Source organism: Antennarius striatus, chromosome 4, assembly GCF_040054535.1.
Source record: "Antennarius striatus isolate MH-2024 chromosome 4, ASM4005453v1, whole genome shotgun sequence".
NCBI lineage: Eukaryota > Metazoa > Chordata > Actinopteri > Lophiiformes > Antennariidae > Antennarius > Antennarius striatus.
The window spans coordinates 11,990,368-12,016,124 of record NC_090779.1 but is presented as its reverse complement, the minus strand read 5'-3'; positions in this window follow the sequence as shown (position 1 = coordinate 12,016,124).

Below are 25,757 nucleotides of genomic sequence, written 5' to 3'. Positions count from 1 at the left end.
ACAAAACAAACCATTTTCCTGTATGAGTGGTTTTCTTTTACATTTGAACAGGAAGCAAATTAGAGTAAGGAGACTTGCTGATCACAAGTGTGTGTCTGCATGCCAGGTGCGGTGAAGGGCTCACTTTGCATATCAGAGAAGTGCTATTATGAGTAGAGCCACGCATGCTCTACATTAGTTCATGTAATGACCAAATGAGGGACAACCGAATGAGGATTTACTGTTCACCCACACACATAAATACAAACACACACACACATGCAGGTAGTCATTTAGACTTTACCTGGTGTATACAAATACAAGCAACCACAGATGCTCTTTTGTTTACTGTATGTGATGAGTGCAGGGTCGTTGCTGACAGCGACGATCGGAACGAGAGTGACAGCAATGGAGCCCCATCTCCATAAAACCTGTTCTCCCCATGCAGCCACCATCCATATTCACACAGGCCGACTGAAGCCATGCCACATCGTTAGCAAATGAAAAGTAGTTTAGCATGAGAATGAGTCCAGGGGTAACAGCAGGAGAGATGAACAGGCTGTGATTGGCCTGGGAGGAGAAAAACCAATGAGGGAAGGTGGATTTTTCTGAATTTATTCTCTCAGTATTACATTTACAGGGAGACCTTTATCTGGATCTATTTCTATAAGGAACATATGTTCACATAATACAGGTTTTGTTATGAGTCATCTGATATTAAAATCACAGTGGTGTCGGTTATTGGAGTTTCATTTTCCGGCAGGTTGATGCATTTGCATTAGCAAAGGTTGTTAGCCCCGTTTTGACACAATGCCAGATGATGGTTGCAGCTTAACATTCAAGAAATTATAATTTTTTGTGCAGATTTTTGTGCTTTGCGAACTTTAGAGAAAACATTCTGACAACAGGGTCTTTGAGAGCAGCTGGTTTACAGTTCTGTTGTTCATATCATTATGGCTGTTTTGACATCTCCTGCTTTACCCTCAGTCTTCCTCTTCGTAACAAAACACAGGGCATCCACAGCATTTCCACATTGTGATGAGACACTTGCTGGCTGTGACTTGTTAAATCACAACAAACTTTTGGTGTAATCAAGCCCTCTGACACTATGATCCAATCACCTTAGTTTGGTGAGGTTTGGAGAGTGTTTTGCAACTAAAGTTTCGAGTTCAGTCATACTGAAAGTAAAACCAAAATGAAACCCTGACTCTTAATAGTTGCTTTACTTATATTCTGTTTTTACTAGGATCTCTCACATTTGTCACACTGAACATGATTGGACACACACTGGACTCTCAACTCAATAATTAACGAGATGATTTGCATTGAATCCATGCAAAAGTTACCCTAGAGTCATCCCCTTAGGTCAGCAGCTCACAACTCTGCAGGATTATGTGTGCATAACTGTGTTATTTAGATTTGTATTTAAAGCCACTGTCATTGGAGGCACAGCTGTCCCCCGTCTTGTTTTTGAAAACTCAACAGTGCAAAACATCAATTTGCTGGTGAGAATACGAAGCACACAGATGGTCAGTTCACTTTTGGAGTGACAATGCATGACAGAACAGGACGAGGACCGGTCAGTAATCAAGATCATATGCAGCCTGAACCAATTTATGCCATATAGCATGCTTCACTACTCTCCAACATCCTCCCTCTCACCCTCTCTCTCTCTCACATACACACACATTTATTGTCTTTCTGTGTCCTTCTTTCTCCATCAGTCTTTTTTTATATGTAATCCCTTTGGACCAAGTTGTACACTGAACAGAAAGTCATTAAGCGCTGGAGAGGTGACGGTGCAGCGATGTTCAGCTTGAGAGAACACGGTCTCTCTCTCCCAGGCCTGACCGCCACTTCTCTCATGGATAAGCACAGGTCCAGCACTTTTTTTCTCTCTGCAAAGGCACAGAGGGAGTCCAAAGGGGAGCCAGATGATTTTTTTCAGTGGGGACTCTTTATTTGCAGTCAGTTTGACTCTTCTATTTTTCTTCTTTCATCACTTATTTTCTTTCTGGCTTGAACTTCTTTGTAGAGACATCAATGGAATTATTTGTTTTACTACACAGACATGGGTGTATGGGTGCTGCTCCATCTGCCTGTTACTCACTCCTAATGTACCTACACACTCATGCAGACACACAAACAAAACATTTCTTGTGATTACAAATTCAGACACAGAACTGAACACAGCTGCAAAACATGGCATAAAGCCCCTCAAACTCTCCCCTGTCAAGTTTTATTAATTAAACATAAAAGCATTTTTGCTCACTAAAGGCTGAACAGCCATCGCAGTTTTTGTCTGAAATTGTGTGTGTGTGTGTGTGTGTGTGTGTGTGTGTGTGTGTGTGTGTGTGTGTGTGTGTGTGTGTGTGTGTGTGTGTGTGTGTGTGTGTGTGTGTGTGTGTGTGTGTGTGTGTGTGTGTGTGTGAGGTGTGTGTGTGTGTGTGTGCCTCATTAGGCCCGTAGCAGAGGATACTAGCCTGGCCAATTACACCAAATTCTCCCCTCTCCTGCTGTCCCACCCCTCTCTGCCTCTATCCTTCCCAAACCTCCCCAAACAAACACATCCATTTGCATATTGCTTAATGGATTGCAGATCATTCAACCCCCTAAAATTATCTTGATCGAGGCAATGCATCACATTGTCAGATGAGAAAAAAAAGGATAATCGTTTTTGATTTCACTTTTAAACGCTTTGCATTTTCCTTACTAAAGGGTTTTCAACAGAGCGGAGGAGCTCGGGCCTAACTGAAGGAGAGAATTGACAATTTTTAAGTTTGTGTTGCTCAAGTTTTTTCATATGTGGTAGCGTTTCTCTGCCCCCTATGGACACAGATAGGGAAAGGCGTCATAAAAATCTATGTGGCACAGTGTGACCAGAGGCCCTCTGAGTCTCCATCACAGGTTAAGGCATGTACTAATGTAATCTTATTGGCAAAAACAAGGCGTGTTAATCTGCCTCGGAGGGAAGTGCTGATAATGAGAGAGGGAGTAACTGGCAGAAAAACCTTGTCACAGTACAACCTCTGGTGTGTGTGCATGAGTGTGTAACAGGGGTGTGTGACGAGATGGCAATGGAGACCCGGAGAGATCAGGTTCCCATGACCCATATAGTCCAAGAGGATGTCTGTTCAACTTGTAACGACATATCTCTGCCAATGGGTGTACAAACAAACAGAGAGAGAGAGAGAGAGAGAGAGAGAGAGAGAGAGAGAGAGAGAGAGAGAGAGAGAGATAGGGTGGGGGAGACATAGACAGAGAAATGCAGAGATTTGTCAAGTATCTCACCCAAACGGTACCACCAGACTGATGTTTGACTCAAACACAAACAAATATCTAATATTATGATCCAACAGATGTTCAACACTAGATGAAAAGTTCCAAGAAACTTTATCAGACATGTTACATGTACTGACAGTGGAACTCTTAACAGGGATGCTCTGTCTAATGTGAAATCTTCTGAGGTTATCATTTGAATGGCATGAATATTTATGAGCGGAGTTGAATCACACAGTCCTATCTAAAATATGAATTTTCTAATCAGAGCTAATAAATATTTGACTTGTGGAGTCTATCATACGGATTAATAGATATTCAGGACTAAATTCTTAATAGGAAAAAGACCATACAGTATGGTTCCCCATTAGGACCCAAGCCATCTTTGTCACTTACGTTGCCATCATTGACTGACCCTAATCTGTCAGGTTTCCATTTCTGTCAATAAAAAATCCTAGACAGCTTTTGCATTGAATTCATATCAAACTTACCTTCGGGTTAGACTTACCTCAGGTAACTTACCTCATGTTACCTCAGTGACCTGGATTACAAATGACATTTATTCATTCATTCTTCTTCTTGGAGATGAGACAATTGTAATCTTCCTAGTGTTCAGACGCTTATCCAAATCAGGGTCTCTGGTTGGGCTGGAGCTTTTCCCAGCTGACCACTGGTGAGGGACATGGCACACCCTGGACAAGTCGCCAGTTCTTTGCTGAATTGGAGTGACCAATTCACTAAAATTGCATGCTTTTTGGGAGTGGGAGGAAGTCTGAGAACCCACAGAGAACCCATGCAGCCAAGGAGAGAACATGCAAACTCTGGACAGAAAACGTCAAGGTGGAATCAAACCAAGGATCATCAATTTAACAATGTAACTCAATTATGAATCCACTGATATTACTGTGCATCTGGTTTTCACTGTGGTTCACAATAAACATGAATCTAAATAATTTGCATGACTGGAAAATATAGAAGAGAACACATTAGATTTGTTTTGTTTCAGGTCTTGGTGACGTCTGCAGCAAAAGTCAAAACATCAACTTACAAAAAAGAAAAAGGCTATTTCGAACTCATACACTTTCACTTTCCAACATGCAAACCAGCAGTGAAAGGAATGAAATGTTGTTCTGGGATTTCGGGTTTCTTATTTTTCAAGAGGTCATTTGCTTATTTTTTTACATGAATGCATTTGAGTTCACTCCAGCTTCTTAAGATTTTTAAACCATACATTTTAACAGAATTGTATGCGTAGAGTGAAATGAGAAACATATATTGGAATAGGAGAGTGCAAGAGAATGAGGAAAGGAATAAAAATATACCTCATGGTACTCTTTGGGTCTAACAATAGAAACCAAGCGTCAGGACAAGAGCTCACAGAGTGCCTATAAACACAACGCATGCCAAGAGCTGCTCATCCACCCCATCCCCACCATGCTGGTCAAATGCTAGCATCCACCCAGCCGCCAGAAGTAATTATTACTGTTATTATTTTGTGTGTGTGTGTGTGTGTGTGTGTGTGTGTGTGTGTGTGTGTGTGTGTGTGTGTGTGTGTGTGTGTGTGTGTGTGTGTGTGTGTGTGTGTGTGTGTGTGTGTGCGTGTGCGTGCGTGCGTGCGTGCATGCGTGCGTGCATATGTGTGTGTGTGTGTGTTATTAGAAAGTAATACCCTGAACTGGGATGTATCCTTGCTTTGGTTCATTGGTTGGTTAGTTGGTGGGATGATTGGTTGGGTCATTGGTTGGTTGGTTGCCTACCCTCTAACCCTGTCATCACATGTTTTTTTAAGACCTAGCTTCTGAATGGTTGACGTGCAGCAGATTTGATGAACGAATACCAAGCTGACATTTGTTCTAATGTGGTCAAGCAAATTGAGTTATATATTGAGTTTTAATTTAGTTAAATGAATATTTACTAGTATTGTATTCACATCATTATGTTACAAATAATACATATAATTATTCCACATATTGGAATTTGCATTTTCTATTTGTAATTAATCAACCAATCCATTTGTGCTGCTGTTGTGTTTGCAATAGTAATGTTATGAGGGCTCAGTAGTTACATTTCTCTAACTTTACTATTGCTCATAAGTTGATGTTAATGTGAATAGTTCCTAATCAAGTTCATAGATTATCTAACAATCAATTAATGAGTCATCACCAATTAGTAAACTACTAAAGAAATGATGAATAATCATTGAATGACTACATGATTGATGAATCATGTGTGTTAAATCTCATTTTTGTGTCTCAACGCTGATCATTAAACAAAGCATTAAAAAAGAATGGGATGACGTATTACGTATTACTTTTAAACCCTTATTCAGTCTCAGTAAACTGAAAAAATTCTCAAACTCCAACTGCACAAAATGCGTTGCTGAAGTTTCTGAACGCATAAACCGAATCTCCAGTAAAAAAAAAAAACAACTGTACCTTTTCAATCAGGCTCTACTTCATCCCACGTGTTATTTTCAACTCTCATTTTTTTCATGTATAATCCTATTTTCCTCCTATCACATTTAGGGTCATCAATTGCCATCAGCTGCTCTTGAAAGGTTTACAGTAGTTTTCACAAACCACCAAATTCCATGTGAAAAAAACATTTTGCTCAGTGTATCAGTTGAAAGGACAACAGTGTTTAAGGCCTTAAGCTATCCTTCATGCACAATGAGAAATACTAACAAGGACAGCAGACACTGTGAAAAAAATATCATACCCTGTTCTCGCCATTCAGACACTGCACTCCGAATGTGAGTTGCTCTATAAGCATAATATTTTAGTATTGAATACTGACAATGTTGTTTATCTGAAACTGTAGACTGAAAGCACACAGAAAGTTGGTGCTGGTTCTACCTTGACACAGCCCAACTATTTGGCAGAGGCTCAGCCAATGACAATCAGGAATGTTAAAGTCTTCATTTAAATTCTCAGAAAATTCAAAGCGTGAGACACCGTAGAAAGGCTACCTGAGTTCAGCTGTCTCTAAGCTCCCTCTCCCTGTCTCAGCTCCTCTCTGTGTTTCATCTAGCAAAACAGTCATTCAACAGAGTGCAACACTTGGCTTGGTGTGTTTGTACTTCAAACACATATCAGCTATTCCCAGAACATGTGCACAGGCAAATACATGCAAGTGGCACACACACATCCATAAAAAGACATAGAAATATATTGATTCCTGTCTTAAAGCTGCACCTTCTCGGAAGTCTGTCGTCCAGCAAAGCAGAAGATATGGTGAGTAATTAATTCATCTCTACCAAAGCTGCTTGGAGGCTATAAGAAATGTGGCATCGTGTGCATGACTGGATGAAATTGTGAGTGGTGGACAAACACACAGGTCATTTTCCCCCAAAAAGACTTTTGCAGCAAATCTTGATAGGAAGACACACTAGATAATACTGCATAGATGCAAGAAATAGACAAGTGAGTTTTCACACGCAAACATTTTAGCAAAGGTTTGACATTCATGCACTATATTAAAAGACAGGAGAGGTCAGAGAACTCTGTATATGGATAGCAGAGGAATTATTTTCTTGAAAAGAAGAAATCAAGGCCAAACACTCAGTACCCACAGATGATGGTTGGAGGGTGCTGGTATTTTTTACTTCTTTAACTATCCTGCTCATCATTAGGAGCACAACATGAAAGATGGTCTTTGAAATGCAGCAAAATCTATATTTGCTGTCACTATTCAGGGAAATTTGAGCAAAAATGAGATTAAATATGGTAGCCTATAAGTCAAGTTGCATGCTAATTTGAAGTTTGCCGTGAAGTGTTTTGTGTATTTTTACACAGCAGTGTCATGTCAGGAGTAAGGGCTTATATCTTTGTCTGCAGTGCCACAGAGAGGCGTCACGTGGGTGCACAAACATATCCATGCATACAAATACAGATCCTGATGCTATCTAGATTCCACTTCCTGAACATCAAAATGTGCCTTCTCAAAGAGGAGACAGTTGTGCTATCCTGCCCTGTACCCAGCAAGGAGGAGGAGAAGGAAGAAGTAGGAGGTGGGAGTGAAGAATGAGAAAGCAGAGTCAGGAGTAGGTAATGAGAAGGAGGAGGACAAACATGACAGATACTGTAGATAGATAGATAGATAGATAGATAGATAGATAGATAGATAGATAGATGCCTTGTGGATTCTTTCATTCTGCTCTGCTACCTTCAGGTTTTCATTTGGCTCATGTGTTGCAGCCTAAGCATTGAAACTGTTGATTTTTTACAACTTGTCTGATTCTGCTTCTTGGGGTCCAAGTGTTTGCCAGTTGAACAGCATTATTTTTCTTAATAAATTGTGTGAGAGAGTTTATGGAATGTAATGATGGTCAGGTAGGTAGGTCGGTCGGTCAGTGGGTCGGTCTTTCGATCGGTTGGTTGGTCGATCGATTAATGGATTATTGGACATCACCCTCGGACAGAAATGCCATGCATCATCACACCATTAGTGCTCCTACAAAGGAACAAAAACCAGAGAAAGCCTAATGAGAGTCAGCAGCAATGTGTGTTAAGCAATCACAGGCAGCTTCTCATGCCCAGCTAAGCAGTGTCCTTGGTGCTTCCTTTATTCTCTTAAAAAGATTAGCTGTAAGTGGTGATGCAACACCTTCAGATTATCTATCATGTAGTTGTTGTGATGAGCTATTATCGTATCCTCAGCATCCTTATTAGATTGGACTCATCCCTCCAACAACAGCCCTCTATTCATGGATTATTTACTGTCATTTGAATAGAGACATTCTGAATTCACTCATATTTTCTGTTTTACATTCAGAAGTTGCACAGAAAGCGAAATGAGTGTCCTCAGATATAAGCAATTATAGTTAGATTGACCCACAGGAGATGAAGGGACTGCAGTGCAGTTTGTGCTATGTCGCAGCCCTTGCTCCTTGAATTGCCTAGCACCTTCAAGCGCATGCTCTTTTGCAATTTCTGTCACAATTCTTGTCTGACATCATCCATACTTTATGGTGCATCAGTACAACCATTCCCTGTTCCACTTGTTTATGTAAATGCTGATATGAGTATCTGTCACTCCACTAAATATTGTTATGATTAATGTATGCTGCCCCACATACTAAGCTAACAGATCTCTAAGTCTTCTTGGCTGATGATGCCAGTGGTTTGATAAAGATGCAGAAATGAGGATGATTTATGGTTTATATTTAGCAGCATACATGTGGATGTTCAGATGCTTTGCATGGAAATCTAAAAGAGACATTTAGGATGTATTTGTATGATAAAATGATTGCTGCTGCATGCCTGCATACACTGTACACGCTAAAAATGTTCCACTTCACATATGTTTGCCTTCTTCAAGATGACAGCATACGGAGTTTAAAATGAAAACTTACAGAGTGCTGCAGGAAAGGGATCCTCAGCATGGAATTGAGTTAGCATTTTTACACTTCTGGTATCCTCATCTAACAATTATCTAAACAAGACTGCAGACGTTTTCCAGGATATTAAACATCAACTTTAAGCCAAATATGGAACTGCTACCTACCTATCATCTATCCATCTAGAGGGAGGGAGGGATGGACGGATGAATGGACAGTCAGACAGACAAACGGGTAGATAGACGTGCAGGCAGGCACAGACAGACAGACAGATAGATAGACAGATGCAGCAGTTACCTGTGTGTATGAATGGCTGGTGGTTAGAGGATATTAGCCCCAGCAGGAGCAGCTGACTAACAGTGCAGAAAATAAAGGCCGAGAAACTCATTAAGAGTCATTTGCAATGTGTTGCTACTGAGTGTTCTAATTTAAACATAAAACTGAGCTCAGATCAGCTCTTGCAAACTGCATGACAGCAGACGAAACACATTTATACCCCAGCACAGCTTGAGTCAAACACTGGGCTCTTGCTACTTTGAATGCAGAAAGTTAAGGAAGAGGTAGAATATTAAATAATAGTTCGTAATCAAGCTTAGGAACTATTATTTCTTGTAAAATCAAGAAGAAGAAGAAAAGGAAGGAGAAGACAATATTAAATTTATATACAGTGCGCCCTCACCCATTCACGCATCAACGCTCGCGACTTCACCTCATCGTGGATTTTTGTTAGGCAGTCACATGATACCGTAAGCGCATTCTATTGGCTGACGGCACCAAGAAGTGCGCTTCGTTCTGTAAGTCTCAGACTTTCGTGAGACACAAAAGTGCTTTAAACAGTTGATAGGAGTGTGGGAAAAGGTAATACAGATAGAAGGTGGTTTAATGTCAGTATGAGAAAGGTCATAAAATTTTAAATTATCGTAAATAATAAGATAGTTTGTCGTTCTACCGCGGAATTCGTTAATCGCGTGTAGTTCCTGGAATGCATTAACCGCGAGGGACGAGGGCGTACTGTATTAATTTTAATGAAATTTATTTTCTTTTATTATATATAATTATCATTTTAATGATTCTTTTTTTATATACATGTATATATGTCATTAAAAAAATAAATGTAATTAAAATGAATACATAACTAACGGAAATTCACTTTGTTTAATGTAAAGTTGCATGTTTTCTTGTGTAAATTTGCCTACAGAATTGAAAAAGAATGACTCCCAGCTGCTTTCTTCACCACAGTGAGGCTCTAGAACTACAGATCTATACTTCACTCTGTGCCATAAAAAGTTAGTTTTTTGTTTTAGTATTACTTTGGGGAGGGGCGTTGTAGCACAAACCATGGCAATAAAGGGTTTTATTGTCGTGGTGCAGTTAGCATATTCTGTATGAAAACCACTTGGTATCCCATAACCTCACAGGGATTTTATTGAATCTGGGAGCATCAAAAACTGAGGGAAAATTTTTTTCGAGTAGGATCTTAATTAAGAAACTAGGCTTCTATTCTTATGCAGACAGACCACGAGACACTGGAGGGCAAAAAAACCCGTAGAGTTTTACCCCGTGTGTCAAGGCTTGAACAAGTCTGGTGACAAGAACCCAAATGCACGACAGTGAAGCAGGCGGCTCAAGTCTCAAAACAGGTTTTATAGGACAGGCAAGGTTCTGAGTCCAGACAGCATATGAATCAGACAGATGGCAGGCAAACAGGCAGAGTCCAATAATCAGGCAAGTCATACACTAAAGGCAATCCGACAAACTGAGCAGACAAATCCAAAGAGGGATTGTAACAGACAGGGTCAGAGAAACTAGCAGAGTCGAAACAAGGTCAAAAGGTACGGCAGAATATGATGGCTGGAAGGTCAGGACAAACACTAACAATCTGGTAGAGTACTGAGGGCTGAGCTGGGTATACGAAGAGTGGTGGCTGCAGGTGAGTGAAGGGAAGGCAGGTGCAGGGAATGAACTGATTGCAAGTGGGACCGGATCTGAAATAACATGATAAGGTAGTGACCGGAAAACAAACAGGATAATAATCGTCCAGAGACGTGACACCGTGAGGAAACGCCAGTCTACACAGGATCTGTCCTGAGACATTTGGAAATAAAGAAGACAGCAGGAGCAGATCTTTGAACCAACATTTGAACATTATGGGAGCATCTCTGAGGATCTATCAAGCAATAAATTCACTTTTCTCTAGTTCACCTATGCCTCGCCATGGTGTCTTCAAATAGAAAAGCACACATAATTAGATATACACAATTACACAGACATTCAGGCACATATGGTGTCATCTGTCGTCTGGCAAAGTTTTTACTGATTAAAAGAGTGAAATTAACAGAGGATAAACAGAAGCAACAAAAATCTGTGGACTGAGAGGAAAGCTGTGGTCCACAGAGAAAAATAAACTTTCAAGTTTTTTTTTCTGCTGTTTGAAAAAAGCATCAAGGGAAGACTTTGTGCCTTAGAAATTGTCTTCCATGTTTTCACTTAGTCCAACTTGCGATCTTAATATGTGAAGGAATGCATGTTTGTGTGTGTGTGTGTGTGTGTGTGTGTGTGTGTGTGTGTGTGCGTGTGCGTGTGCATGTGCGTGTGCGTGTGTGTGTGTGTGTTTTACCTGAAAGGATGTGTATGTAGTGTATGATAAAACATGGAATCGTTCATTCATTCATACATCGTCTACTGGTCCATCTGCTGTGGCGGGTCACAGGGAGCTGGAGCCTATCCCAGCTGACTGAGGGCTTGAGGCGGGGGAAACTCCAGGTCCGACGCCAGTGCACCGCGGAGCCACACAGAGACACAGACAATCAATCACGCACACACTCAATCCTACGGGCAATTTGGAACGGTAAATTAAATTGAAGCGCATGTTTTTTGGAGGTGGGAGGAAACCGGAGAACCTGGAGAGAATCCATGCAGACACGTGGAGAACATGCAAACTCCACACAGATCGGGACTCGAACCCAGAATCGCCTTGCTGTGCTGTGACAGCGCTACCCACTGTGCATTCATTCATTCATTCATTCATTCATTCATTCATTCATTCATTCATTCATTCATTCATTCATTCATTCATTTTCTTGAAGACAAGAGGATCAGAACTCGTCTTGTTTTCAGCCTTTTAACTATATCTGAGTCACTGGTTTACGCTGCAGCCTATCCCAGCTGATATTGGGCAGGAGGCGGTGTACACCCTGGCTATGTTGCCAATTTATTAGAGGACTAAGGGTCAATAGCCCCCTTAAATGTAACCAAGCTTTGCCCAACATCAAAACCAAAAAGCAAACAAAATTTTCTGGCTTTGTAAAAGACAATATTTAAAAAGGGTGGATCTGAATTATTTTTGGCAAAATTACACCAACCACCAATATGTGCCTGATTTTCTTCAATAAGATGCATTATTCCCTGAGAAATAAAAACGTGATGAAAAAATAACCTGCCATACAATGTTTAAGAAATAAAATAAATATCCAAGCGCCACCTTTTTATCCTTATTCACATCAAAATTTATGGAGGTATATTCCAGAGTCCTGCTGATAAACAATCAACAAACTGATAAAGTGAAAACATTACCCGATCTTCCCCAAATAGAAATAATAGATCACTTTAAAGTTAAGCTGGAATTTTGAAGGGGGATCACACTTGCTAAAACCAAAGAAGTACCAGCCAATTGCAGTTAACAACAAGAGCTCAACTCTGATCGATACTTACAGCACTAATGCAGCTTTCTGGCCGATCGGCTCTATTGACATCAGTCAAGCTTTCGAACGTCCAGGCCTTAATTAAAGAAGAGGCCTGGGCTGCAATTTACTGCTCACTATAGACAACAACAACGAAAGAGATGGAGCCTGGACGTGATGAGAGCGGGGCTCACACATAAATACATTTACTCACCCATTTTTTTGTGGGATTTTAGCGTGGCTTTGAGTAATATCCATTACACTGCATGGTAATTTTAGCCCCTGAAGGCCACCCTGTGTTGTGAAAGAGCAGAACAAGCTTTACCATTGCCAAAGCTCTCACCTGGACAGCTCCTCAAAGTAACTCCCTCAGAGCAGCCCCCCTGGAGCGACTGGCATCGGCAGAAATAGGGCTGGTGATACATAGCCAGCTCAACCAAGGCGCCTACTTAAAAGAATGGGGGGTGGTGTTTAATGGCAGACCTGGAGATTCATCTACTGTCACTGTCTGCTGAGGGATGAAGATCTTCTCATTTTTGGGTATGTTCCCAGACATTTTGAATCAATTAGTTAGAGCTAAACTTCTTTTTATTCAAAGTTTTCAGTGCAACTGTCTTGTTGTCATGCAGCGAAAAGATATTTTCAGATATTCTCAGCTTCGACTCATCACTCTATCCGACACTCTTTTTACCTCCAGGACATTCCTAACAAACTCCTCCTTCAAGATTACTCCTACTGCATTTCGATTCCCATCTACACCATGATAGAACAACTTGAACCCTGCTCCTAAACTTCTAACCTTGCTACCTTTCCACCTGATCTCCTGGACACACAGAATGTCTACCTTCCTCCTCTGCATCATGTCAACCAACTCTCTACCTTTTCCTGTCATAGTTCCAACATTCAACGTCTCTACTGTCAGTCCTATATTCTTGGTGTTCCTCTTCCCTCTCTTCGTGTGAAGATACCGATCAGGTATGGAAGTCATAGGTTTGATTCACATCTTTGATTTGGCAAAAGTTTTACGCCAGATGCCCTTCCTGACGCAACCCTCTGTATTTATCCTGGCTTGTGTCCTCTTGTGGCTACATTGCCATGCAGCGAAAAGCATCGGAGCAAATGACGGAGAGGGAATGGAGACGAAGAATTTTAAAAGGAGGAATCAGAGGAGGTCTAGTTCAGCTGAGAGGTTTGCAGTTAGCAACTGTGATAATTAAACAAATAGGAGATTAATGGACAGGGATTAAATTATGTGCATACTATTCAAAGCACACATGGATAAGAAGATAAAATTTCAAGCAAAATAATTTTAAAATAAGCTAAAAATACATGGATGTGCTGGAAACAATATGGTCCATCTCCAGATAAACCAGAGGCATAAAACAAGATGAGACACGTTCAAGATTTAATAACACAGAGCTGCGCTGCTTCAGATGGCTTCTGATATCCAGGGATGGATCACCTCATAAATGAAATATCTTTTATCAAATCGGGAAATTAAATATTAAAATGTGTGATAATGAACTGGTCTGTCTCCCTAACTGCTCTGTCAGGAACCAAGATAGACAAGACACACTTGTATTTGCATAGACTGCATAAATACGCGCACACACCATTAGTTGATTAAAGGGGTTTACCTGCCCCCTATTCATCATCGAACACCTCTGTGACTGCCTCATGCCAGGTCCTGGTGAGTTTCATCAGGGCTGGCGGTGGACATAACTCAGTCTATTTTCTCTCTGATGAGCTTGTGCTCTCAGCCTGACTCCAGCAAGAAAACATCCAGCTCTTATTAGGACTGTCATTATCCTAATTTTAACTCTGTGAGTGTCCGCGCTACAGCTGTCTGTTTGCCTGCTTCACATCCACTTTTAACATGGAAATAAAATGTAGTCATGTTCAGTTGTTGGCTGCTTATGTAAATTACCTACAACTAATATATTTAACAGAAAATGGTTTGTGGAATGGGCATAAGAAAGGGACATAACTACATCCTGTTACAGGGTTTGATACAACACTTTAAACAAACCTAATCTCTTCAAAATGTCCAATCAGCGTAATGACAGATAACTTTAATGAAACTCTGTCTAACCACTTTCAATGAGCAATTCAAATCACTGAGGCTTCGAGGCTGAAACAAGTGACAAGTTAATGCCATTAAAATTGGTCAATTTGTTATCCAACAGTCCTGCTCTTAAACAAGCAGGAAGCTCATAAGAGGCATTTACGCTGTAAATTATGTATGATGTGTCCTTCCCTCATGTTAAATTTAAAGTTTGTCCTACCGATGGAAAATATAAATACATAAACTACATTCTACAATCAAAAGTATTGGAGTGCATTCCCGGTAGCAGTGATTTTCCATGGAACATTAAACCGTCATTAAATCAAAAGATGCTTCTTTGAATAAACCAAAAATGTAACAATCAGAAATAATCTATTTTCATGGAGAAAGATGTGTCTGTTGACTAAGGGCCACTGTCTGTGTAAGAAACTGAACACTACAGTGTTGAATTACATGTTTATGTTGAGTATGTAAATTACATACCGTATATGTTGATATAATAGGCCTTTGTTAGTTCTATAATCTGTGAATATTATCATTCTCCAGTGTCAACCAGGACACTTTTTAACCATTACATACACACACCCCTATGGCTTAGGGTAATAGTCATTTTTAACAACATCCAATTCTTCCAGTGATTTTAGACATCACTATTATATCTCATTTCTGCCAACAGCTCTCCCCAGGAGATGGAGCGATCATTCAATTTTTGGAAGGTCGGTGGTTTGTTCCCAGGCCACTACAGTCTAGTCTACATGCTGAGAGACCTCAGACTAGAAGGTTTTTATAAGTACAGTCTATGAACCATTCAAATACTGCACACAAAAATCCACACTTTCCAAATATACGTAGTTTATCATGTAAATTTGATGTAACCATTGGGTTTTGCAGCATAATCAGATCAGACAGAAGTGTAATCCTGGATGGTTGACTGATCCTCCATCAGTCTAATTTTTTGTTTGGCACAATCTTACAACCCATTCATAACTTTCAAAAGAATACGAACACACACAAAACCTGCAAAGGTTGATGAAAGTGGCAAAACTACTCCATGACTTAATGTGACTGAAAAGAATTGTGTGTGTGTGTGTGTGTGTGTGTGTGTGTGTGTGTGTGTGTGTGTGTGTGTGTGTGTGTGTGTGTGTGTGTGTGTGTGTGTGTGTGTGTGTGTGTGTGTGTGTGTGTGTGTGTGGGTGCATGTGTGTGCGTGTGCGTGCATGCGTGTGTGCATGTGTGTGCACGCCAATATGTGTGTGTGTGCGTGCGTGCGTGCGTGTGTGTGTGTGTGTGTGTGTCAGGTCCTTTCCTTCATTTTGCATTGATCTGGCCTCTCCTTCCTCTCATCCATGCACTCTTATTGTCAGAATGCTGCTGGAGATCGCCTCATATCATTAATCAATTATTCACCAGTAGCCTGTTAATGTTTAATGAGTGAGACTGCTGCGGTCAATTACTAATGAATTGTGGTCATGGCAAGAAATCTCAGAGGATGGGCCAAATCAGATAACGTACACAGTCCGGTTTGTTTGTGTGTCCACACATGTACATGCGTGACCACATACAAGCCTGAAAATAATTTTGGATTTGCATGTGTTGAGTATAAATTCATTGTAGAGTAATGCTACCATTTACGCTCATTGTTTTGAGTTTTGTAAATCATTGACTAGCAGTAATTTTAGAAAGGCTCGTAACATCTGAAAGACATGGTGCTCAATTTCACCAGCAACATATTTAGCTGTTCTTTACAATTTGTCTGTTCTTTACAATTTGTCAACTTGTCTTTTCAAAAAAATTTCAAAAAACAGAAAAGCTGCATATTTTTCACAAGTCATTCAAAGAGAAAGAACTGCATTGTCGAGGTACATTAGCTGTCTTTAAGTGTTTTTATTCTGTGCTAACACAGCTTTTAATCAGTCATAATGGATAATTATTTAGGTTTGAATTGAAAGTCCACCTGATTTCATAACTTGGGGATTTATTCAATGAAAGTACAGAAAAATAATAAGTCTTCAAACAAAAAAGAAACGTTGAACATGTGTTTCTGAAAATTTTATTTAACATGTAATTGTATTAGAATGCGTGTATGTGTGTTTTTACGTGTTCTTGTTTGTGTTTGTGGACTGACAAGCAGACGAACATGAGACAGGTCAGTGCATGTCCTGTGAAGTGTTTGTGGCCTGCAGTCTGTTATCTATGCTTCTGTGACCAAGATAATTAGAGACCAACCTCCTGTTAGGGGCTATAAAAAGCCCAAAACATTGAACAAAACATTACAAACCATATTCACCACCCCCTCTCACTCCCCCTCTCTCTCCCCCTCTCTCCCCCTCTCTCCCTCTCTCTCTCTCTCTCTCTCTCTCTCTCTCTCTCTCTCTCTCTCTCTCTCTCTCTCTCTCTCTCTCTCTCTAACACACACACACACACACACACACACACACACACACACACGCACATACGCACGCACGCACACACACACAACCTGTTCTTCTTTAGCACCCTAAAAAAATACTCAGGACAAGTCTGTAATGTATCAAACTGTGAGGATGTTGGTGCGTGAGAACACCACAGAGACACTGAAATATATTTATGTAGGAACAACTTTCAAGTTTATTAATGACAAGATTTTCATTGGGATATTAACTTAACATGAGGAACCCTGGAATTTTTATTACATCAGGACGAGATTGTTGTTTCTACACAGGTCTACCTGCTCTACCATGTGATGAAAGCAGCCCATCCATCATCCATCCATCCATCATCCATCCATCCATCATCCATCCATCTATCCATCATTCATCCATCATCCATCCATCATCCATCCATCCATCCATCCATCATTCCATCATCCATCTAATCATCCACCATCCATCCATCCATCCATCCATGAATCCATCCATCCATCCATCCATTAATTCACAACCTTAATCATCTCTTCTTCAGCCGCTTTTCCATTTTGCAGATTGCAGGCATTGCTGAAGCCTGTCCCAGCTGGCTATGGGCAGGAGGCAGGGTACACTCCAGATGCGTCGCCAGTGCATCACAGGGTACTAGAGCAGCCAAGGATCTTACATGCCCCCTAATAACGGACCTCTGGATATTAAAACATGTTTATTACTATATAGCTGTGAGATCAGGTTTTGACAAAGACAGCATAGTCTCTACACTGGGTTCCCCTATTGTTGAAAGAGAAGGTGAGATGGAGGTTATTTAAATAAATGCCACTAAACACTGATAAAAAAAATAAATGTTTTTCTTATTTTGACCATAAATACCTGATAGATGACAAAAACAAACATTCAGAATATTAATATCACTAGTCATAAGGCAAATGCTCAACTTCAATCTACTCATCTCATGCGCAGTAGATTAGCTGTGTTTTCTTAGAATGCCAAAGCCCCCGCATTGTGAGATCCCTGCTTGCGAACTTGACCAAACCAGTCAAAAAGTGACTAAAGCAAGTGCAAGCTTGTGTTTGTAAATTGACCCGTTGTCTGATCAACACTGGGCACACTTTATAACACACTTGCTTTTCTGTGTGGTGCTCCATCCATCACGAGGCCAAGACAGGACAGAAGACCATGGGAAATGAAGCATGGCTAATTCTATTAACACAGGGACACAAACAATCTGTGGGTAATCAAAGAAGAAGAAAACATCATCTCAATGGACTCACTTCCTGCTGCACAAACTACAACAGTTTTCCATGACAGCCAAACAACTAGATGCTGTTAATGGATCATACTGTATAGTGAAGTGTAGAGGTTTTCTTTCTTTATTCGTTTCATTCTTTCTTTCCTCCCTTCATTACTTCTTTATTTTTTTATTTTTTTAAATGTCCTATGCACTTTAGTTGATGACCACCTCACTTTTGCAAACTTTCTGTTATAATGCACTAAGTTTTATATTGTATTTCCTTTTGTTTATTGGTTTTTGGTGTTTAGTGTTTTTGAAGTTTCATCTATTGAAAAATTGTAAAATGTTCTAAATGTTCTGAATGTGAAAAATCTTCTTCTTCTTCTGAAGCACTTTAGTGCTTTCATCTAATGTACAATTGTAAAATATTTGAATGTGATTAAAGTGTTTTTGCAAAAATCTAAATCGTTATTTATTTATTTATTTATTTCCTTTCTTTCTTTTTGTCTGTCATTCATTTTTCCTTTTTCTCTTTCCCTCTGGTTCTCTTAGATACAAAGCTCTCTCGCCAAGGGACCCTTGTCGGACAAAGCTGGCTTTCTGGGCTTTCTACGCATGCCATGCCGACAATGAGGCCTTTATTTGAGCAGCTTCCATCTCCAGCCGGAGCAGCAGGGATGAGGGATGAGGTCCGGGATAACGGCGACTGACACCAGATTTTGGTGTGTATGTATACCCAACCACGCACCATGCACACATGTGCGTCTCAAAGGTGTGAAGTGGGGACTCTTACACTTGTAGTTCCAATTGGCTGATCAGCTTTTGCCATCCGACGGTTTCTTTCCTTATGCCATATGGTGTCACACATTACATACAGTACATGGAAAATATGCAACCTCCGCTTCCTGCCGTCATGCATCCACATACTGTATAAAACAGGTGAAAACTCACTGTGGCCTCTGGCTGCTATCAAAAACTGTTTTAAGCAAGCCTTGGACAGTTTATCTCTTTTCGCTTGACTAACTTTACAATATGGAAATCAAACCTCTACTGTGTGTGTTTTATGCACAAATACGTGTGTCTGTGTACATGTTTGTGCATTTGTGTGTGTGTGTGTGTGTGTGTGTGTGTGTGTGTGTGTGTGTGTGTGTGTGTGTGTGTGTGTGTGTGTGTGTGTGTGTTCGTGTGTGTGTGTGCAAGCTAGGCAGTTAGAGTGCTCTGTGACTCAATCATGCGTGAAGAGGATTTTCTGTTCAATAGGAGCTGCACACTTGCATACTTGCATTCTAATGACTCCATGCGCATAATCATACAAACAAGGACAGATTCGTGGAAGTCTGCATACACTGAAACACCACTGCTTCTGTTTCCATGATTGGAAAATAGATGGAGGCAGAGAGAGAGAGAGAGAGAGAGAGAGAGAGACATGTAGCAAACAGAGCGTGTGTGTGTGCCGTTGTCACATGTGATGCATCAAGTTAGTGTGAAGTATGATAAAGGCTTCAGATGCAGACTTCTAGTCATGGCTCCTGGGTGGTTTTGAATCTGGATCTGTTTCACTGACCCATGTAGCCAATGTCAGGTTTTTCAAACATGCCTCAACATGATGATACATGGACAGCATGTTTAGATTTTTCAGTGTAATATTGAAACTGATGGAACTTGCATGGAATAAAAGAAAAAATAAACAATTAAGGTTGTGCGTTTTTGTACATTAAACGAAATGCCCTCGGGCTGCTAACAAATACAAATTGATCCAGATGATTTCTGTATGCCACCTATAGCACATGTAAGACATTCATCTGCGATAATCTCACTCTCCCCATTTCCCTCATCTTGCTCACTCTTTCTTTTCACTCTATATAGCCAGAGTTGTTGTTCGGAGTGGTAGACATGTGTTAAGGGGGTGAATGGCTAAGTTTTCTTTTTATCCAATAAAAATGTCTTCTTGCCAGATCGATTGTTGTTGCTAGGAGACTGAAGCATCCTTTGGCAAGGGGCTACAGCTCTCCACGTCTGTTCTCTCTCTCCTCTCTCTCTCTCTCTCTCTCTCTCTCTCTCACACACACACACACACACACACACACACACACAAACACACACACACACACACACACTCACTCACTCACTCACCCTGACATGCACGCGCCCCCTCTCACTCACTCACACACACACACACTCACACACACACACACACACACACACACACACACACACACACACACACACACACACACACACACACACACGTAAACATACATCCACGGGGCTGGCGCGCAGAGCAGTGGCGCCCATCCTCTCTCTAAGTGCGACTCCTCCGAGGGATCCGGAGTAGACTCAAGTCAAACTTCCAACAGCTGATTTGTTTGCACCCTTTGAATGATCAAAACCGGCAAGGTAGGTTAAATATAATATACTCCTTTCTCTCTGGATAATTTATTGCAGTCTTACATTTCGGGTAAAGCGACAGTGCGGTGAAAAATTGTCAGTCCGGGACCGTTCCAGCGCGCCAATTCAACGGAGGGGAATAATTCGCTTTGAACTTTGCGCAGGATTTGGACAGGCAGCTGTGCTGCTGGATGTGATTTTTTTGTTTCTATTAATTCCTACCACAGGTTTCTTCTGATTGCAGATTGAGATTTTTTTATTTATTTTTTTAGAAAAAGATGGAGGGAGAGAGGGATAGAAAGCCCTTGTGGCGAATCTCTGCAGTAGATGCATTATAAACATTCAGAAGATGAAACAAAGACTGTCTGCAGTTGCGTATTTTACGCTGCATGAAGAAGTTATTTGGGTTCAGACACACCTCACCGAGGCATGTCCCGCGGATTTAGGGTTCCTTATTAAGATTGGCAGGTGGTGCGTCCATGGACGAAAGGCACACAGGTGGATTTGGTCATCAGAGCTGGCCACAGTTCATTAGATGAATGACTCTTCCCACCTTGCGCCAGAGGAAAGGTGTTTGGAACTGTTTTAAATGTGAAGAAACAAAACGTTTCCGTCAGAGGCTACTTATTTCCACTGGACTTCAAGGTGCCACAGAGTTTTGCGCACATATTCCTGCATATCACCCGCATGTTAATCCTGCCCAGGATGGGTCTCACCTCCAATTCGGTTACATTTTGAAATTTTATAGACTAAATCAAGGCCCATGGGCTGTATTTCTGTAGTGCAGGTGTTTCTGTCTCACCCAACAGAGAGCTGAAGGGGCCCTACCTTCTGTAGGCACTCATCAATATATCAAGTACATATAAATGTGCTGACCTGAAAAAAAGTACCTTTATTGTGATTATAATGCAGCTACATCCTCCTTTCCTGGATCTAAAGTTATTAATTCAAGGCAGAAACCAGGGATAACACCACACACCATCTTACTCTTTGCATTTCTAGAATTCTCTGCCATAACACAGATACATAAATTCTAAAATACCAATAATAATAATAATCTCTGTGACCCGCAAAATTGGAAGAAGCCGATGAGAAGATGAAGAAATAATAATAATAATAATAATAATAACAATAATAGTAATAATGAGAAGCACAAGAATCCCTGTGACCCGCAGAAGTGGAAGAAGCCGATGAGAAGATGAATGAATGAATAATAATAATACATTTGCTCTGCAGCTGTGAGAAACAAAAACACTATACTTTTTCTGAGGGGTGGGCTCTACCTATTTTTTGTGTATGTGTGCATGTGTATATTAAGAATACTGACATTTTTACGTACTCCGCAATTTATCCAGGGTTTAAGTCTGTCACTAGACGCACACTTTAGTATAATCATGAAATTAACCGTTTGTGTTCATTCACACTTTGCAATTAGTTTGTTGTCTTTTGGACAAGGCTGTGGATGTCATATGTGGCATGGTTTAACCTGAACAACAGGCACACATGCTACTGTAATGATGCATGTGTGCATCTCTGTGTCAGTCGGCACAGTTCCTGTCACTGAATGGGTTTGGCCTTGAGTTTCTGCATGGTTCTGCAGGTAAATGTGCCTACATGGGTTTGCATATCTGTGTGTGTGTGTGTGTGTGTGTGTGTGTGTGTGTGTGTGTGTGTGTGTGTGTGTGTGTGTGTGTGTGTGTGTGTGTGTGTGTGTGTGTGTGTGTGTGTGTGTGTGTGTGTGTGTGTGTGTGTGTGTGTACAGCATCATTTGAGGTACTTCGGTGTTACCAGTGTTCTGGCACAGGGAAAGTTCAGGTTACACACAGGCTGCAGATTATATAGGTTGATGGTTTTCCTGTTTCCTTGTGATGTGCTTGATTTTTGTCTGCTGAGCAAGGTTTGTCCAAACAGAAGATGGAGATCTAATTAAACATGTTAAGCATGTCTTACTGACTACACACAGTCTGTTTAAATTCTAGAATTGCACACTTAAAGTTAGGGAAGGAGGAATATATTCAATCCTAGTGGACAAGTTTAAAGGTATATACACGAAACAGGTTTTTTGAAACAGCCACTGATGTTACTCTATCCAAATATGTGATCGCTGAGTCCCGAAGACTTACTCCATAAAAATCTGAAAAATACAAATACCATTTAATATTCACATAAAATAGTGACAACTATGATGATTTCAAATTCATGACAGGTGTCTTTATTCTGTATGTTCTGTCAGGAACGTTTGACGTACTTCAGTACACCTGAGCATGTTGCGCTTCGGATGAAAGCCTAATTAAAAAACTGGTTGAGCACACTCTGTAACCAATAAGCAAAATAAAGTTGTGTTCTTACAAGATGCTGGGATACACAAGAGGAAATGCAGAAAAACAGAAATTGTCCTGCAACACTTCAGTCTAAACATGGAATCATGGCTTATTCTGACCAAAGCAGGATGATATAACTTACAATTACCGGTTCCAATTCTGAGATGCAGTTTGACACAGGAATGAAACAACTCCAAGATCAGTGATATCACACTCCATACTGTGTTTTAAAGTTTCTATGAACAACCTCACAGACTTCCTCATAGCACAGAGCTGAACATTCACTGCTACTGCTGCTGCAAATGAACTTGACTAAGGGCTTTTATGGTGGATTCAGCTCTGCAAACTCCAGAGATGACTGCTTATTAAAGGAGATGAAAGTGTGTGCATACACAGGGGTGTGTTTGTGTATTAGCACTGATGATTATCTTCTTTTATTTTTTCTATTTCCTTCACCAATATTACACTCACTATTCTTTACTCTCCTTTCTCCTTCAACAGTGTTTCCTATTTATTCCACCCACTGAACAATACAATATTTAGATGTTGGTGACAATATGAGCTTGATTTAAATTATCGATCCTACATTGAAGTATTTAAATGTTAATGTTAAATTGTTATGAATAGAATGTCTTCTCACAATCAATGTCATGATTGTGAGAACATCATGACATTGATTGTGATTTATTCTTTTAAGTATATGTTAATAACATTATTCCTAACTGTCAGCTCAACATCTTTAAGAACTGGAGGTGGAAATAAGATCAGGTGAATATATTCTCTTTCCTCACCATCCTTCTAAACCATTTATAGGGCATTCATTGAAACAGTTAGAAATTCAAAAATTAAAACTTAGATTGTTATTGGAGAACATAACAAAACTTTTATTTCTGTTGTAACATTTTTCTAAATATTTCAGTGTCAAATGGTAAAATCATTCATTTGTTCATCTTCCTGAATCATTATCGTCTCGTTCTCAGCCTCTTATCTGCTTTGCAGGTCACGGTTTATGCTGGAGTCTATCCAGCTGGGTAGAGGCAAGAGATGAGTTCACTAGCGCATCGCGAGGCATGTACAAAATCAAATTACCAAAAAAGTCACTTGCCCGGTAGCATCATACATTATTTTTCCAAGCATACTTAACTGAAGACAGATGAGATACAAACCACTGCTATTTTCAGCATATTCTCACGGAATTAAAGCAGATAACCCTGATCATCAGTTGAGATCCACAATTAAAGTGGAACATTAATAAAGGTTTAATGGGCCATTGGGGACTTGGAATTGGAACTCACCAGGGAAGGATCCCCCACCTATGTAGAACTTCAAAAAGCTTTAACAACTCAGCCATAGGCTATTTAAGGATCTTACATACAGGGGGTCTCTGGACAAATGTGGTGAAAAAATATCATTGCCATTGACAACTAGATTTATAGTGCGTTCAATAACTGTGTGTTTCCATGAATGATGTTGAAGCTCTGCAGGAGTTTGAGAACAGCATGGTGCTGAGTTCATTGTAAAGTGAATACAAGTTTTTGTAGGCTGTTTGAATTAAATTGACATCACATTGCTTTGTATCAGGACACTAAAAAGGCTGTTAAGATGAATAATGAATTCTACTCTCTCAGTCCATTCTTTGTCTTTCTGCTTTCATGTGTTTAGCAGGAGCTGAAGACCAGGTGACAGAACAATGGGATCTAATCTCACTAGAGTCAAGAGAAGTCTGATACACTCATAAAACAGGTAGGTAATGAAAAATCTGTCATTTTTTTTGCAACACACACCATTTTACTGTTTGGCTGAAATTAAGTGGACTCCAATTGGACTTTAAAAACCCTACAAACACTAAGCTGAATTTTCCTAAGTGATTTACTATTGTATTTGTGACATAATCTGGAGCAATGTGAGCATCTCCCTTCTTCTTGTGACAAAATCAGATGGGCTTCCTCTTCTAATTTTTGAGTATGGACTATACTGTATCTTGGCTTTAACTGTGAGAATATCTAACACTTGACTGAGAATCCCAGTGATGGAGAGTAACTTCTTGTACCAATACATTTCACACTTGACATTAGTACAGTGCAGTTACCAGGTACATGTATTAATGTATTACAATTTAGGTCCACAAATTAGTGTTTCTAAAAAAACTATGTTCAAATGGCCCCCTGGCTTAAAATTTCAGATGCATTAGTGTAGCTGAGAAATTATAGAGTTGGATCTATTCTTTGTCTGAGTGATCTCAATTGTTTACTATTCACAGGGAATTGAAAGAAAGAAGAAAATAAATTTCATCATTACATTTACTCATTGGAATGAGCAGCAGACTACATACCATAAGAGTGCATTTTTGACTCCACTTGTGTTTTGATCACTGTTCAAACCAAGGGTTTTGAAATAAAACCTATGGATCAATTTTATTAATACCTGCATCCTTTCCTGCAAAATAGTTTATTGTTACCATATTTTTAGTTATAGCTATTGATGCTTTTTCTTTCGAGCAATCCTGAAAAAGCTTGCCATGTTTTCTAGAACAGCAGGACAGGTCAAATGATTAAATGATGTTACTCCTGCAAGTGTGTGTGTGTGTGTGTGTGTGTGTGTGTGTGTGTGTGTGTGTGTGTGTGTGTGTGTGTGTGTGTGTGTGTGTGTGTGTGTGTGTGTGTGTGTGTGTGTGTGTGTGTGTGTGTGTTTCTTACATGGCTATGTTCTCATGAGGACATACAGTTCAGCAACAAATACACACGCATGCACACGCATACATGCACATGCATGGACAGTGTTAGCACTACACTGTTTGTTCACTGGCATCCATCCATCCCTACATGTGCAGACGTTCACACATACATGCACAGACTCAGGGGATGAGGCATTGAAAGGGCAGTGGGATGCACAGCTGTGATGGTGTGTCTCAGAGAGAGATCAGACTCTTTAATAAATGATGATCTTGAGAAGAAATGTGTGTTTGTGAAGAGGGAGTGTGTGGCTAGATCATGCTGTGGTCATGCTGTGGTTAACATCAGTAGAAAGAGCCATACTTAAAGTTACAGATAAGGTAAGCCAGAGAGTGAAACTAC